This window comes from Podarcis melisellensis (genome assembly GCF_964234715.1).
Source record: "Podarcis melisellensis genome assembly, chromosome: 8".
Taxonomy (NCBI): Eukaryota; Metazoa; Chordata; class Lepidosauria; order Squamata; family Lacertidae; genus Podarcis; species Podarcis melisellensis.
This window is the reverse complement of record NC_138540.1, coordinates 45,944,731-45,959,635: the sequence shown is the minus strand read 5'-3', so window position 1 is coordinate 45,959,635 and position 14,905 is coordinate 45,944,731. Positions and strand designations below refer to the sequence as shown.

At 42.7% G+C, this 14,905-nt stretch overlaps 1 long non-coding RNA gene across 1 annotated transcript in view; it reads left to right on the top strand.

Moving 5' to 3' along the window:
• LOC309375068 overlaps nucleotides 1-14,905 on the top strand; it is a 605,268-nt gene that overhangs the window by 281,104 nt on the left and 309,259 nt on the right. The gene's annotated exons all lie outside the window — the stretch shown is intronic.

The following is a 14,905-nucleotide window of genomic DNA, read 5'->3' as shown; positions in this document are numbered from 1 at the left end:
CTGCACAGCCATGAAGCTCACCGGGGAACCATGGACCAGGCACTGTATCTCAGCCTAACCTACCTCAGAGGGTCAAATGGTTGATATCCATCTGTCTTAGGAGATAGTGCAAGAATGCATCTTTGGAGGTGAAGTCAAACCGTTTGAGAGTTGCAGCACCTGCTGTGGCTGTAGAGGCTGATGTGGGAGATAGATGTTTTGTTGCAGAACAGAGTGGTATGTTTTATGTAGTACCCCTTCGTCAAAGGTTGGGGACCTTTTCCAACCTGAGGGCGACATTCCATTCTGGGCAATCTTCCTGAGGACCACATGCCAGTGGTGGATGGGGCCAGATGCAAAATTGTTTTTTCCTACCTTTGTACACTAGGCTACTTTCTACACTCACATACCTCTCTTATATCCTCCATCCGGAAAAGCTAGAGGTATTACCAGAGTTCAAGGACACATTGTAGCCAGACAAAGCAAGGCAAGTGAAGGGTGGGACTTGGGAAAGTGTGTGTGGCCTCATGAGAGCTCCAAGGGTCAGACAGAGACCTGGAAGGCCACAGTTGACCCCCACCCCCAGGACTGAGGTTCTCATCAGGGCATACTGGCGAATGCCTCTGATGTCAAAATAAGATCTGACTGCTAGTATGGTTGTCTTCGATTTGTGGTTTGGGGGAGGCACTTCTCCTTCACCTCATGCAACAAAGTACCTTGAGCAAGACCTGCTGTTTTCCATTTGGTAACTATTCAACAGTAATTAGTCAGCAATGTTTGTGAGATGCCCACATGGCTCCAAAAAGAGGGGGGGAGCAAAACAGGAGGAAAGAACACAGCCAACGCCGTTTCTCATTTTTAATCTCTGCTAATAACAATAAAGCAGAACAACCCAGGGATGCTTAAAAGGATAATATTTGCTTTTCAATTACCATACTGACTGAAGCTGCAGAAGTCACTTCACAACACTGGGTGCTCCCAATATTGTCTCTCCAAATACCCACTTGTCAAGGCAGTGGCCTCTTTCTGCATCGTGATGCTTAGAAAACAGAAACTGTAATTAAAACATTTATTAAGCCAAACAGATCCCTGCCTCCCCAGTGTAGGGCTAGGAGGAAAAGGTGCAGCCTTGCTTTAAGGAGTAGAACAGCCTCAGGCAGGAGGTTTTATGAGGGTGGTGTGTGTGCTTGGGCGACTGAAGAAATGAAGTATGCACGGCACAGTAACCTCACTCCCATGCTGGTGCCTCCCTCCGGCTTCATTTATTTTATAATGTACTAAGTGAAGCATTCGGTTTTTGTAGCATTTCTAATTTTCTGAACCCATTCTTAGGTTTTATCGAATCTTGAATGGTGTTTGAAGAGTCCTTAAGAATTCAAAATCATCCCTAGCGGAACAAACATCTAAGTTCAGCAATTATGCACTAAGATATTTCAGGTTATGATTATGCACAGTGCCTCTCTTAGTCCCATAGAAATAAACCTTTTATTGTTGTTTGTAATGTGCTCTTTTAGAACGAAGCTCAAAGAAACTCCACTTCTGCCTTCAGGCATAACTGCAGAGCTTTGAAAAGTTCCTCTAGTTCTTTGGGGAGAGGGAGACGGATGGAGTTTATCAGTTTCATATATTTCTATCTGACAATAAGGCCAAGGGTGAACTCACCAATTTCCCAACCCAAAGGATGGATTAATCCAGGGGTAGCCAATATGCTGGTGGACAACAACACCCACATTGGCTGTGGCTGATGAGATCTGGAATCCAACAACATCTGAAGGGCAGCACTTTGGCTAGCCCTGGATTAATGCATTTGTTATAAAGGTTTTCTTCCTGACACTGTTGGAACTTCCTTTAATGAAGAACTTAAGAAGTTGTGCATTGAACTATTGATCTAGTGTTGTTGGTTTAGACTAAAGGAAGGTCCAGCATGTTCCAACCAAGACTAATCAGATGTCCTTTCGAAGTTCACAAAAATGGCATGATGGCTATTCTCAAGGACTTAACAAGCCTTCTAGACACAAATTCATCTGATTACATTTTTGTTTTGGCAGGCTTTCAGCATGACTTCTGATTGCTTTTTAGCCTTCCAGTTTGTGGAGAGATGGTGAAGAGGCTACCAGCCTCCACTATGTCCCACTTTCAGCCCAGCATGATGCAACACATCCAATCTGGAAGTGGAGCATAACGATAGCGGTACTTCTAGAAATGCTTGCCAGAGCACACTACACCTGCATAAGTGGTAGCTGTAACATGTTGGAATGTCACAAGAGAAGTTATCTGGATGAGGAAACCTTAAAGTAGAGTGCCACAGAGTTGACACCCGTCAGAAAAGCACAAGATTTTTCAAGTGGTTTGGGATGTACGATGCTTTGGACATTTTCTAAGGGAGCACTCAAAGCCCAAGATCCACTGGGATGTGGGGTGTTAGGAATAGTGAATATCTGGCTGAGCCTAGGCTCAGACATGGTTACACCAGCGTCCCAGTGTCAATCTTCCATCCTATCTCAGCCAAGGTTGGCATAAGCCCTGAAAAGGGGGTGTGGGGCTTATCCTTATTCCAAACTCCTTTCAGCCTGGTCACATGACCTATTAACAAGCAGAAGTTACACTGACAAACAGTTTGGTATGGTTTTATAGAATTTGTTTTCCCTCTACCAGGCTTAGGCATATTATTATTATTATTATTATTATTATTATTATTATTATTATTATTATTATTATTCCACCCATCTGGCTGGGTTTCCCCAGCCACTCTGGGTGGCTCCCAACAGAATTAAAAGCACAATAAACCATCAAACATTAAAAACTTCCCTAAACAGGGCTGCCTTCAGATGTGTTCTAAAAGTCAGATAGTTGTTTATTTCTTTGACATCTGATGGGAGGGCATTCCATAGGGTGGGCGGCACTACCAAAAAGGCCTCTGCCTGGTTCTCTGTAACCTCACTTTTTGCAGGGAAGGAACCACCATGTTAGGAATGAGCCAGCTCCCAGTAAAGATTTGCAGCCAACTGCAGAAAGCAGCCAGGAACAGAGTGGGTTAATTTTCATGCAGGATGAACAACAGAGAGAGCTAACTCCCCTGCCCCTTGGAACGCTGGTTGATAAGGGAACGGCTGCGAGTGGGCTGGAACCCAGCCAAAGCTCTTGGGAAGTTCAATCAGGCGGGAACAGAGAAGGAAGTAGTTTGTCACACCAGGAAGAAGATGGAGCTGATCCAGTCCCTCCTAAGAGTCAACTAAGGGGCGGGCTGTTAGATTGGAAACAAAGCAAGAGGCGCAAGGTTCACAAATTCAATATCTTCTGTAAAAACCAGAAACAGTCTTCAGAAGGGTCATCTTGATTAATGATGCCGGAAGCTATGTTACAGCCGTCCGAAGCTATCTATTTGTTTTTGCAATAATTTCTCCTTTTTAATTAATGTCGTTTACTGTGTTATCAAGCCACAAACTTGAATGCATGACACGCCAGAAGGCCCTAGGAGCTGGACCTCAGTGTCCGGGCAGAATGATGGGAGTGGTTCCTTTAGGCATAGTGGGCCAAGGCCATTCAGAAACCTACTGGGAGCCATTGAAAATCCTTTAGGACCGGTGTTATGTGGTCTCAGTGGCCACTCCCAGTCACCAGTCTAGCTGCCACATTCTGGATTAGTTGCAGTTTCTGGGTCACCTTCAAAGGTATCCCCACGTAGAGCGCATTGCAGTAGTCCAAGCAGGAGAGAGCATGGACCACTCTGGTGAGACAATCCACAGGAAGGTAGGGTCTCAGCCTGCGTACCAGATGGAGCTGGTAGACAGCTGCCCTGGACACAGAATTGACCTGCGCCTCCATGGACAGCTGTGAGTCCAGAATGACTCCCAGGCTGCGCACCTGGTCCTTCAGGGGCACAGTTACCCCATTCAGGACCAGGGAGTCCTCCACACCTGCCCATCTCCTGTCCCCCCAAAACAGTACTTCTGTCTTGTCAGGATTCAACCTCAATCTGTTAGCCGCCATCCATCCTCCAACTGCCTCCAGACACTCACACAGGACCTTCACAGCAGAAGTACCCCTACTTCTGAAAAGAGTTTGCTGTAGATGTAAACTTCTACACCAGCATAATTTACTGCCACATAAATTACACTGGCTTTCTAGGATTTGCATTGTTCTGGCTGCTGAGTTCTAGGGGTTGGATCCAACTAAGTTCTACTTATTAGACTTTTTGAAATTAATGAAATGAAGTTACTTACGTCTATTAATTTCAAAGGATTTGTTGTTGTTGTTTAGTCGTTCAGTCATGTCTGGCTCTTCGTGACCCCATGGACCAGAGCACGCCATTCAAAGGATTTACTCCAGAGTAAAACTAACAATGACTACAAAGCTATAAATCTATGCAGATATAATTGCCATGCGAACCTCTTTCAGCCCTAAGAATGCTTACCTGCCATCCATTTGCTATGCTGTGGAAAATCCAGCTTTATGTCATTTTAGATGTTCTTGTGCACCACAGCATTAAAAAGATCCGAAAAATGTGTGGCAAAAAATGTGTGTTCCATTGATATATGAATCTCATTTTGATTTTCCTGCTGAGAAGATTTTAAAAGTTAAATCCAAAGGGTTATTTGAAACCTAGCTCCTGCATCAAAAGCAGTGTGACACGATGAAGGACAAAACAGAAGTTTTCACCCGGCAGATGCAACACATATTTCCAGCAATGCCAGTAAATATATATCATAAGATGCTTCTTTAATGCATAGGTTGATTGTCGCTCTCCAGAACAGTCTTGCTTTCATCATTGTAATTTTTATGGGGATTCTGTTACTCTACTTCATTGCCATAATGTTTTATTATTGACATAACTTTGCTACAAAGCACAGTGCTGAGTTTTGCAGACCACAGGGGAGCATTATATTATACAACATCTTCTATCAGCAAATAAATAGGTTTCTTGCAAAACTTGCATTTGTTAATCTTTCTAGGGCAGGGTCAAAGCATTAAAAGTGTGCTTTATTGACTCATTGTGGTTCCCTGACAATAACAACAAAAGATACCCCCAACACTAACATCCACCGCTGAGTCGTCACCCTGGCCCAATGCATGTTTTGTACATTTTAAGTTGTCTCTTAACTGTTCTTATCCATTGTTCCCTTCTCTATTCAGTCTCAGCCATTTGACTTTTTGTTAACAGTACATGATCTGATATACGTCTACTCTGCTGATACACAGATTGAAATGCAATTATCCATTGGTTTTCACACTTCTCCAGATTTTGCAATGCAGTTCTCAGTTCAAAAAATATACTCAAATAGAAAGTAAAATGTGTGTTTTAGCTTAAGATGCATACATTGCTTAAGATGCATTGTGGGAAAGGACCACATTAAAAATTAATGCTAATTTTGTGCATTTTTTTCTAACTTGCAGATTCATGTGGAAATGGGACCGAAGAGTCATCTGTCCACTCATTCACCACCTGCTTTGCTTCTGAATTCCCCCACTCTCATAGTTCCTTCATTCCAAAATTGCCAAAGGATGCTGGGAACTAGCTAAGGAACCTGAATGAAGAAAACTGCTTCTAGTCACACAAAGGCATTGAAAACTGTATTCAGTGTAGACAAGGCCTCCAGATGTTATTGGACTTCAGCTCCCATCGTCCCTGGCTATTGGTCATGCAGGCTGAGGCTGATGAGAGTTGGAGGGCATCACATTAACAAACTTTGGTATGGGAAGTGCTGAGCAAAATGGCCTAACTGGACTGCCTTGGTTCAGCTTCCTGTGTGAGTTTTGTGTTTGACTCCCATGAACAATTATGTTATTCTCACACTGCATGAAAACAGATTGATTTCTTGTCTGTTCAGTGATGCTTTGTGTTCTGCTTTGTTTTCTTACTTTCTTGCTTCATCTAAAAATAGATGCTGGGATCCTTCACGTGCTTCAGAGACCTATTTCACCAATTGTTCATCTCTGAGAAGGACAGAAGGGCACGAAAGAGAGTTGTCCCTCTGCACAAAAGGACCAATGTGCCCTGGAAATGGCAAATAGCAGCTCTTTTCTAGTCTTTTGTCATTCCTGCAGTCTCTTGAAAAAATTCATATCACTATAGTGCTTTGAGAATGTTGCAGAACAGACTGTTCCAATGCTACATCAAAGATCCTCTCCCATTGCTGCCATACATTTATCCTTTCTTTAAGCTTATGTAATATTTAAGAACATTAGGATTTAAGTACTAAGAATGAGCTAAAACAGGCCTCCCAGAAATTCTCCATGCTATTTGTTGGCAGGAAAAATGGATTTAACCAAAGATTCTTGTAGAGGGAAGGAAAGTGAAATTATTCAACCGTTTTGTCTCAGAACCCACTCTTCTGGGAAAGTCCAGCTTGCTTAATACTGAATTAAACTCTATTGTTCATTGATATTGGTGGATGAAGGAAGCTGCTCCAGAACCCAGCAACCCCCCTTGATGCAATCAAAAAACAATGGGAGGATGACATAGGCTATGAAATTAACCCCACCCAACAGACTAGAAAGTGGACTAAACCTCCCTTTATATCCATATCAACAAAAAGAAGAGAACTCACTCTGAAAGTCACTTACAGATGGTACTTAACACCATGGAAGCTGGCGCTGATATATCCAGGAACCTCACCAAAATGCTGGAGAGTCTGTACTTCCACAGGCACATACCTCCACATGTGTTGGGTATGCCCCCAAATCCATTTTTTTCTGGACAGCAGTCATGCAAGGAACAAGCAAATAGCTAAACAGGTACTAGAACTCACCCCAGAACTGGCCCTACTGAACATCTTCTAAGATAACAATGCCTACTCATGCTATAAAGAGCTCATATCCCACCTACTCTCAGCAGCCAGAAACATCATAGCCAGACACTGGAGGGACCTGTCAGGAATAAACAAGGATCACTAGTATCAAGTAGTATGGGAAACAGCCTTACTAGAAAAGCTAACTAATAGACTGAAACTAACACAGGACAAATAGACGAGGATGCCTTCACTCTAGTATGGCTCCCCTTTATCACATACACAGCCCAACAAGACAACAGCATGAACCCACCGACAGCATACGAATCAATATGACTAACTTAATCCAACCCGCGTGCCCCTCACACACAAACAAACAAATCCCACTGCAGCCAACCAAAGACAATCAACCACACTACCAAGGGAACATAACAGGTGAATAGAAAGAGAACCTACCCAAGTGATGCTGACCCAAATCCCCACACACATACACTAAGTAAAAGAACATAAGTTTTACCACCCCATCCCCTCTCTCCTGTCTCCCGCCCTCTTTCCTTCCCAATCCTATACTGCATATAACACCAGTGTCTCACAATAAATGATCTGTAGAAAACACAATCTGAAGAAAGAGACAATGCATGTGCTTTTGTAAACAAGGAAAATCTTTAATACAAAATAGTTTTTTAAAAAAAAATACACTAGGGGTTAGCTAAGCCGGTGAATGCAGATCAGTTGCTTGGGGTGAAGTTAAGATCCTAGAAGGGGCTGGGAATGTTTTACTGGTAGTGTAAGACACGCACTCCAGGTTCCGCCCAACTTGGGGGGGGCTGGCTGTGGCTGTGGGTAGGCCCCACAAGGCCCAACAGCCAAAAGTGTGTCATAGCTGCCAAACAGTTGTGAGTTTTGCCATTCCTTGTAAATCGAGGCATTGTGTTTACTGGGCTGCTATTTCCCCAACATGCTAAACAGCTGAACAACTCCAACACAATCAATGGATGCTCACATGTTCAACATTCACCTAAAGATTCACAACATGTCCAAGTTTACTGAATGCAGTCATATTGGCTGAGTGTTAGGAAGCAAAATTTGCAAACTTTTCTGTGTTGAAATAAATCCTCTCTCTCTCTCCTCAGAGAGATCAAACCATTAATAATGAGCTTATACATCAAATATATAAATATTCATAACATCTCCCATGGGTAAAAAGCCAATAAGTTCAGCAATGTGCAGGACACTATTTTCATTTATATTTAGAATATTGTGACTGTTACAGTCCCAGAGTTACAAGTACTTGCATTTTATGATTAGTGGCAGCTATTAAAAGTAGCGCTAACAAAGTATGTTTTGCAGAAATATACCACTCCCTCCGGTGTGTAGGCTGCAGCTAAAATATGGAAACCTTTAAAAGCAGGGATAGCGAAAGGTAACAATTTAAACTATTTCCCAGAGGAAGCAAAAATGTACCTTTTCTAATGAAATAATTGGTTGTAGTAGAGAAAAGAGGAAAGATACTAGCACAGTGATGCTGTAATGATGGTATATATTTATAACTGTTTTCTAATTGCAGGTACAATTTCCTTGGGGATTTTATTTCTGTGAATCTCAGGGCAATCCCTGCCTGATTAGCACCTCCTGGACTAATGACCTTCAGATTTCCTACTTTCTTCTTGATCTGCAATATACTTCTGGGCTCAAGAAAGCACTAAGTTCTGTTACAAAATACACTTAGAAATGTCTACATTGAGATTATCTGATTTATATAATGCAACTGATTACTTTGGGTGTCGGAATGTCAGGCCCTCTGGTTCTCAAGTTCTGGCCCTTGGAACTATCCCAAGACCTGGGGACTATCTCCCCAGGTCACACACCCTCACAGACCTTGCTTCACACTCTAAGTATTTTTGCCTAGCTGGAATGTCCCACTGAACTCTATTAGAGGCATTATTAATGCCTCTTGTTTTTCTGGATGGAGGACAGAGAAAGGTGTGAGAGAGCATGCGAAGAAATCAGCCTATTGTGCAAAGGTAAATTTTATACTGATTCCTTTGTTCACTCTAGCATGTGACTCCTGGAGGGTTGCCTTTTATATGACTAATGCCCCTCCTGTTTTAGAGTATGTATAACACTTATAGTGCATGGAGGCCCATTTCAAATGAGCTGTGGATGATATGCATGCAAAAGGTTCATCTCTGGAATCTGATCTGGAAAAGACTCTTCTCTACAATCCTCATGAACTTCTGCCAGCCAGTGCAGATACTGAGCTGGTTGGACCGATAGTCTGGTGCTTCCTGTGCTTGAGATACTAGGCACATGCAATGGCATTTCAGTAAGCTCTTGTTAAAGTTGTTTTTAAATTGGATCCAAGTTATCAGGTGTTATGAGCACGGAAGAGGCTTCTATATTCTGTGTTAGTGCTAACGGTACATATGCAGCAAGCTTAAAAGAACTACAGCTGGTACAGCTGTCTTGCACTGGAGTTTGGTAGGTCCATGCAGCAATCACCAATGTGTCTTGGAAGATGGCGAGTTAACTTTCCTCTCCCTTTGGTATCGTCCACATCTTTGCCAGGCAGTCTTTGGGAAGGGCTATAACTCAGTGGTAGAGCATTTGCTTTGCATGAAGGATCTCCAGCATCTACAGGTAATGCTGGGCGAGACCTTTGCCTGGACCTCTAGAGAGCTGCTACCAGCCAGTAGGCAATACTGAGCTAGATTGACCTATGGTGTGGTGTGACTTAGTATTAGGCAGCTTCCCCTCTGCTCTCCACAAAAGCCAGAAGTAAAGTAACTGGGTCTATAGAGGGCCTCACTCTATATTAGTATTGAATGTGAGTAGACTAGAGAGAATATCCCCTGGTCTGCTCAAGCTTCTGCCTTCAACCCATCCAACATTTGGTTATCAGGCAGGGAGCTGGCCAATGCTATGACAGACCATTCCAGCAGCTTCCCGCATATTGGACTCAGATTAGAACTGTGGCAGAGTAGGATTATCAATTGCACATGGAGCAGCAGATGCCCCCATTGCATACATTCAACTCCCAAACACATAGGAGTTGCATAAACAGTGATGGGAATATGCCAACAGGAGGTGGGTACAACAGGCTTAATCCCACTCTGCCTCTTATGGTAATCATGGTAGGAGGTGCAAAATGACTGAATATGACTAGAGCAGGGGTCACAACATTTTGAGTCCTGTTGGTACATTTGGTTTTTGAATGAGCACCATGGGTGCCACTCCCTCTGGTCACTTCTGTCTTCCTGTCTGGAGATCAACCCTCACTTGAGACACAGAGAGATAGAAAGCACACAAATATACACTTCACTTTTCCAATGGATCTTGGTAAAATCAGATGCAGTTGAACTAATCTGAGCCTTGAAAGGCACATAGAGCTGAAGAGAAAATAGAAACAGGTGTTGCTCTTCCAACTTCCTCCTTCAGCTTTATGTACCGTCTTTTCTGTGTATAACCCCCGTGTATAACACGATCCCTGTTTTTGGGGACTCCAAATAAAGAAATCCCCCATATGCACTATCCATGTATAAGACTACCCCCAATTTTAAATGTGAAAAAATAGGGGGGAAATATGGTCTCTTATACATAGAAAAATACGGTGTATTTCAAGGGGGGAAATGGGTAACCATCCTTTCTGTCTCATTACCAATGGTAGTAAATGGTAAGGACTCAGAGGTTTTATGGGTGCCAGAGTGTCATTGTGTCCATAGGCATCATATTGGTGACCCCTGGGCTACTGTCTGCCATGATTTCCCAGCATGTGCAATACTTACAGGTCTTTTGCATAGGGCCTTTTGTCAATCCTGTTCCATACCACTTACTATTATTATAGTATCATCTGGCCATGACAGGAATTCCTTACCTAGCCATTGGAAAATGTTGTACAACCTTATGTTAAAGATCTAATTAAGGCAATTCAAACTGATGCTCATTTGGAGTTTCTAAGAACTGAATAATTGCCACTGCCCTTGTCCCTGGCCATAAAATGTTAATGAAATATTTCCTATTGACTTTGACAAGCATAGGATCAAGGCCCGTATTAGCATTGGAGCAGATCCCCCCTCCATAAAAAAATGTAAAAAGCACAAGGAATCCTTTTAAAAGATATTTCCATTTTAATGACGTTTCTTAATCCTGAAAAGCACTTAACCCTAAGGGAGTAACTCAGTGGCACATGGCTGATGGGAACAGCAAAAGCAGTTGACCTACTACCCACAGAACAATAGCTTGCCAATGAAATTAATCTCACTTATGAATGCCAAACTACAAGCAAATCGTTTTCATTAAGCCAACAATGGGGAATATTGTAGGCAGCAAACAAAGCAAACCAAAAACATGTTGCTAAAGAAAAGGCTGGGTGATTTGATGCTGTCTAGAACAGTCTCCACTTTGTATTATGGCTTCTGTTTTCTTTTATAGGCAGATTTTACAAGCCAGTGTCTCAATGCTAAGCGTACTCAGGTTATGGGATTCATGAGCTAGTTATTGTTGGTGGTTTCTGAAGCTGTTGTTATCCCCACTGTCTTCAGCTGAGTGCAGGGCAGATTGATTTTAGCATGTTCCCCCTCTGCTCTGTAGCGGGACAGCACTGTGTGAGTTTGGCTCCCTTGGGATGAAAAAGAACAGGACACACATAGTGTGCTTTTTGTTATACTGTACTGTATTCACTTTCTTCACAGGAGCATAAATGGAGGCAAATGTATGCCAACAGTGATATAGGCACCAGCCTACAACAGCTCTCCCAGGTCGAAAAAGAATGGTCTGTCAAAAGCCATAGAACCATTTTACATATACAGTTGTACCTTGGATCCTGAACACCTTGCAAGTCGAATGTTTTGGCTCCCAAATGCCACAAACCAGAAATGAGTGTTCCAGTTTGTGAACGTTCTTTGGAACCCGAATGTTCAACAGGAGCTTCCTGCAGCCAACCAGAAGCCGTGCTTTGGTCTCGGAACATTTTTGAAGTCGAACGGACTTCTGGAACGGATTCCATGCAACTTCCAAGGTACGGCTGTAATGTGGAAATTCACTTCCCAGTTTTCTTTTACACTCTTGAGCAGGGCTGGGGAGCTTCAGGTCCAGGGCTCAAACATACCTTGCCCTCTACCTACTCTCATCAGCTCACAATCCCTCTCCCCAGGCCACAGCTTTCACTGGATCTGCTCTGAACCCCAAATCTCTGTGCCTGGCTGGAATGTGTCCCTGAGCTCTGGTAATGGCTCTTGATTGGGTGGAGAACAGAGAGATGTGTGTGAATGTTTGCAAATACGAGTTTCTTATATGAAGCTAAGACATATATTTGTTGTTCTGCATATGACCCTCTGAACAGAAGAGAACGTGGTCCTTCGGCTGAAAAGGTCCCCCACCCCTGCTCTGAAATAACCAAGAAACAAACCCCAGAATACTAGTGAAATGACAATAGCATGTTTTATTTTTAAATACTGGGTTAAAACGAGCAGTTCTCCAGCCAAGTAATGTATTCAAAAATGCAGTGTGCATAAGAGTGCATGTGTTGGCAAAAATAACACAAAAATGCAGTATATTAGGGAAAACCACTTTATAGAAATTTGTATATTAGACGAATCTGAACACAAAAATATGTATATTGGAAGAAATTCATGCTGATGAATTTTCACAAGGACTTCTTCTGTAAAAACAAATCACAAACTGAAATGGAATTACAGAAAATCGAATCTAAGATTGGAAAATTATAAATTAAGCGAAACAGAAATTGACAGATTTGCCCATCCCTACTAGCAACATAGAAGCCTTGCATTCAGACCCGCACAATACTGGAAACCATGCCTGTGAGATTCCTATAGACTACTGTGGGAAATAGGATGCTAGACTAGATCTGGTCTAATGATCCAGCAGGGTTCTTATTATGTTCTTGTTGGTTTTTACACCAGGAACAGCATAGCTGTTGCAGCACATTAAAATCTATACAAATAGAAAGGAAGGATGTTTCACCCACCGCTGCAAACCATACACAGATATCAAGCACACTTCTTGCCAAGCCATCACAAGGTCTTTCAGCTTTAGTCAACAAGGATAATAAACTGGAATTTTGGATTTGAAAGAAATATAGACCGAAAAATTTAATGTGATGCAGAAAAGTTTTATGCATACATAGTTACAGTGAACTAGTTATGTGGGGCGGGGTGGGAATCAACAGTTGGCATTCATATCATTTGTTCCCAAATAATAGGCTCACACACACAAAAAGGTAACTTTTCTATGAAATATAATTAATAGTCCTTGGGCAAAAGTGAAGAGGTGGAATACTAATGGAAAATTTAATCTTGAGGATAAAAATGCTGAAAACATTTGAATATTTCACAAACACATATCCATTATTTAATATTCAGGACTAATTCAAGTCCCCCCCCCCCCAAAAAAAAGAAAGTTAAATGTTCCATTTGTTTTCCATTTAAGTTGGTTCAGATATTATCTCACAAACAGTGAGGGATTTTGGAGAAGATAAATGCAACCAATGTTGTCAATCGTATTATTTGACTCTAGCCTTCCCTGTCTTAAGGGAGACTTTCACGAATCTGAGATTCCAAACAATGACTGGCATCCATGTAAGTCCTTGCCCAAACAAAAGGCATTTTTGCTCACACAATACTGTTCTCACTGATTTCCACAAGTTTCCTATTCTGCTACACACCACCCTGTGCAACAGCTACCCCCATTTTGGAATGTTCTCCAAACTCCAGGTGAATGAACAGTGTTCTGGTTACACTTCCATGGATTCAACCCAAAACCTTCTCTTAATGGCAGATAAAGGTAAAGGTAAAGGTACCCCTGCCCGTACGGGCCAGTCTTGACAGACTCTGGGGTTGTGCGCCCATCTCACTTAAGAGGCCAGGGGCCAGCGCTGTCCAGAGACACTTCCGGGTCACGTGGCCAGCGTGACATCGCTGCTCTGGCGCGCCAGAGCTGCACACGGAAACGCCGTTTACCTTCCCGCTAGAAAGCGGTCCCTATTTATCTACTTGCACCCGAGGGTGCTTTCGAACTGCTAGGTTGGCAGGCGCTGGGACCGAGCAGCGGGAGCGCACCCTGCCGCAGGGATTCGAACCGCCGACCTTTCAATCGGCAAGTCCTAGGCGCTGAGGCTTTAACCCACAGCGCCACCTGCGTCCCTAATGGCAGATAACATGATGTTATTTTAGATCAGCCTTTTGAAACCTGGTACCCTCTATTGGTTTTGGACTGCAACTCCCATCAACCTTAATTATTGACCATGCTGGCTGGGGTGATGGGACTTGTAGGCCATCTGGGGGGAGCTCAAGGTATCATACATGGTTTCCCCCCCTCCTCATTTTATCCCTACAACAACACATGCCCTCCCAGTTCCTAGTCCAAAACTCTAAGCACTACATCACACTGGCCAAGGTGATGGAATGGAAATCATACAAGCAAATACAAGTACCGTTCTCTACTTTTTTCCAGTTGGCAAACATTATGAAAATAATTAAGTTATTTTCTGCATTGTGTTTGATGTTGCCATTCCACTGAAATGCATTGAAACTGATTCTATTATTAATTAGATTAGTGTTGGCCACTTGGATAGGAAGGTGAATAACACAGGTTTATGTGGAAGTTGAACTGCAGTGGAACAGAAACAGCTCCGACTGCAACAAACATAGGATAGAAACCCCTGCCTCCTTACCTCCCTCCCTGTGTCTTGCAAATGTAGCATCAGAAAGAACCCTCCATGACCCCTCTGGATAGTGGACCGCATGTACACAATCATCACATTACTTCTTCAAATATAATCACTATACAGTTGGATTGGCAGCTCAGTGTGTGAACTGACCATTTTTAGAAATAGCGTGTTGAACTCCATCTATGGTACTATTACTATGATGGTCCATTGACACACACTCACATGTTGCCACTTGGTGTTATAGCCCCAGTGCTGGACAGAATAGGGAATCCAAACTAATTCAGTCTCTATTGGCAGGGATGATGTTTGGGTGGAAAAGACCTCTCTCAAAAAGACTTTGCTAGATTATAAGACTAACTGGCTTGGAAGTAACCCGGACAAGAAAGGTATTGACCTGAAGGGAGGTATTGAAGGTGTTTTTTATTTCATTTTAATATACCAAAAGGTGATGGATACAGACTGCACAATGCATGCTCAGACATCTCCTAATAAATAGAAGAGGGCTAGGTGT